The sequence below is a fragment of the Petaurus breviceps genome, unplaced genomic scaffold (genome assembly GCF_028583685.1).
Source record: "Petaurus breviceps papuanus isolate PSGF00001 unplaced genomic scaffold, PetGlider_PUasm1.0 90752, whole genome shotgun sequence".
Taxonomy (NCBI): Eukaryota; Metazoa; Chordata; class Mammalia; order Diprotodontia; family Petauridae; genus Petaurus; species Petaurus breviceps.
The window spans coordinates 2,605,340-2,608,571 of NW_027187336.1; positions in this window are offsets into that span (position 1 = coordinate 2,605,340).

Genomic DNA, 3,232 nt, shown 5'->3' on the forward strand with positions numbered 1-3,232 from the left:
TTATGTGAACCTATGGGCAGTTAGGTGATGCAGTGGATAGAGTGGCAGCCCTGGGAAGGAGGAACTGAGTTCATATCTGACCTCAGACCCTTAGTAGCCATGTGACCCTGGGCAAATCACTTAACCCTGTTTGCCTGTTTCCTCATTTGAAAAGTGAACTGGAAGGAAATGGCAAGGTTACAGAGTTGGACATAACTAACTGCCCAAACACAAGAGCGGGTGAATACTGCATTATACTGAGGTTCAGCATATATCCATATTCCTTCTTCCTCAGTTAGGAAAATCACTTTTTCTAGTCCTCAGACCTATTCCTTTAACCAGGCTTTCCTTTGGATAGGGGTGGATGTGGAGATGAGTCTGCCCAACTCCTCCACCTCCTCACTGCCTCAATTCCTGCAGGCTTGCTGACTGGATCATGATGGCCACTAATTCATAATTTAGTACTTCTGAGCTCAGAAGACGATCATCTATTTCTCCCCAGGTCCCCCATTTGAAAGGTCCTCTGGTGGTGAAGAGAGTGAATAACTTTTTAGTTGTTGCTTTAGAAAAACACTGGAAATTTAGGCTTCTTGGGATGGACAACAAAGGACACAGGCGATCACCTATCTACCCTCTTGTTTTATAGATGAAACTGAGACCCAGAGAAGGGAAATGGTTTGCAGTGTCAAAGGGCCAATTAATAGAGTGGGGGATCAATTCCTTCCCACATACTGCCTACCTGGAAAGATTTTTGTTTTAGAGGTCCTGTAGTTCCCCTTAGTACTTGTTCCTTATTTTGTAGAACACAAGTTACTTCAGTAAGAAGGAAGTGTGGTGACTGACTTCATGTCCCAGGAATCTCTTCATCCTCCAAGATCACTTTTTCCCGGGAACATAATCTCTACTTCAGGGGCTCCAGCCTCTGATTGGAGGGTGAGGAGCTTCGCCTAGAGCCTCCATTTAAAAACATCTCTTTAATCTCTGTACTCTGCTGGACTTCTCCACGAAGCTTCATGGTTACCTTCCCACCCCCTTTGTCAGCTCCCTCCTTTGGAATACAAGATCCTTGAGGGCAGGTTCTATTTTTTGTTTTCCTTTTTATCTGTGGTGCTTAGCATAGTCCCTGGCTATGGGGATTTAATGTTTCTTGAACAACTGGTCATGATAGACCAATTTAGATTCCCCTAAGACCTCTGCAATCATTAAAGCGCTATAAATGTAATTTTTCACCTTAGAAACTTCAGTTTGTGCCTCCTCAGGGCTTCTGTGACTCTGACCAAGCACCACTTTTTATGCAGATCATGGGGGAAGGAGGGATGTGGTGGTGGGGGAAGAGTCCCTTATATGATTAAAAAATGAGTCTTTTTGCCTCCTTAAATTACCTGCTTAACCTAGATAACACCCTGACTCATGAATGTATTTTTAAAAAAGAATGCGGCAGTGTCTAACTTGGTTAATTTGAAATGACCTCTTGCTTCAATCCCTTTTGGTCTCCATAAGAGGCACCACAGAACAGATAGTTAAGTATCCTACTCTTTCCTATAATTACATGCTGCATGTTTTCTTAGAAACCATGGAAGGGACTCTTCCCAACCCCTGATTTTATCTTGTTATTGCTTTCATTAGATTGAAAGACAACTAGGGGGTGAGTTTCTGAGGCCTATCCCCTTATCATAGCACCAATATCTATATCCATTATACATAGAATTAATGAATTATTAAGAGGAAAGCTTGCTTCCCTTGTGTTCTCTCTCACATTGGCAGTAAAATGCCAAAGCCTTGTGGGCACTCAGATATTAACAAGCGCAAGATGGTTTACCTTCTGTTCAAGAAAGGTGTCAAGTTGATAGAAAATATCACATTGGCTGACACACAAAAAAACATTTAGTGAAAAAGCCTATTAAACTGAATTAATTTCTGACCTCTACTTTTCCTGTTAAAATCTTTATGCTTGACATTAGTTTCTCCCATCTTCACCCCAAATGCCTTTCAACTTTGTGGATCTGACAGGTACATTTCTTCCAGAAACTAGTAATATTTGGAATTCAGTAACTTGCCTTTCGTTTTAAAAATCACTTTTATTGAAATCTTTTCATATCCCCTATTATTTCTAAATCGATCCCTCCCAACCTCTACCATTGAGCTACCCCCTGTAACAAGATTTTTATAAGACATAAAGTAGTTGAGCAACACTCCCACCCCCCTAAAAAACCCCAAATGATAAATCTATGCAGTGTTACTATATACCCTCTAAGCCTCCACCTTTGCAAGTCACTATTACAGCATTCACTTTCCCCTTTTCCATGTTATGGTTGAATGTTTTGCTTCCTCTGTTCTGCTTATTAGGACCAGTTCACATAAAACTTCCCATGCTTCTCTGAGATCTTCATATTCGACCTTTCATACAGTGTAGATTAGGATTCATTACATCCATTTAGCATGATTTGTTTAGCTATTTCCCAAGTGACAAGCATTTATTTTGTTTCTGGTTCTCTTGGACTTTGCTTTTCAAGGAACCTAATGTATGTGTGCTGATCTTACCAAAATTCAGAGGACTTGTGATGAACATCTTTGACCAATTGTTGCAAATGCTGGAGGCTTTTACAAATGTTTTGCTATAAATTAGAAGCACAGAATTAACTGACATTTATAAAGAATCTTACGATGTACAAGTACTTTATCTGTATTATTTCATTTGATGCTCTACACAAAGGAAACTGAGGTTCAGAGATGTTATGTGACTTGCTTAGGGTGCAAATTGAGCCCAGGTTTCCATATCTAAGGATGTGCAGTAACTGCTCAGAGAGCACCCCACTTTAAGCCTTGGAATAAACTTTATGATTTGTTTGTGGGGAATTATTTTATTTTCACAGAATACACACAGATTTGTATAGCAACAGAAAGAAATGCATACATTACAGATGCTTCTAAATAATGTCAAAAGTAAAGAAACTGAAATATCTTCTTCATGTAACCTATTACTTTGGTAATAAGTGCAAACAGCCTTAAATTTATGAGGTTTATTAACAAGTTCCTATAGGATCAAGATTTGGGCTAGCAGGGACCTTGGAGGTCCTTTAGTGCAACCCCTTCATTTTACAATATAAGGAAACCAAGGTCAAGAGAGGCTAAGGGACACAGGTTGTAGAGAAGCAGTCAGGATTTAAATCTTGGTCCTCTGACTACAAATCCAAAACCAAAAAAATTATGGGTCCTTTGCTTTTGCAGACAATATTTAGAATGGATCAGACAA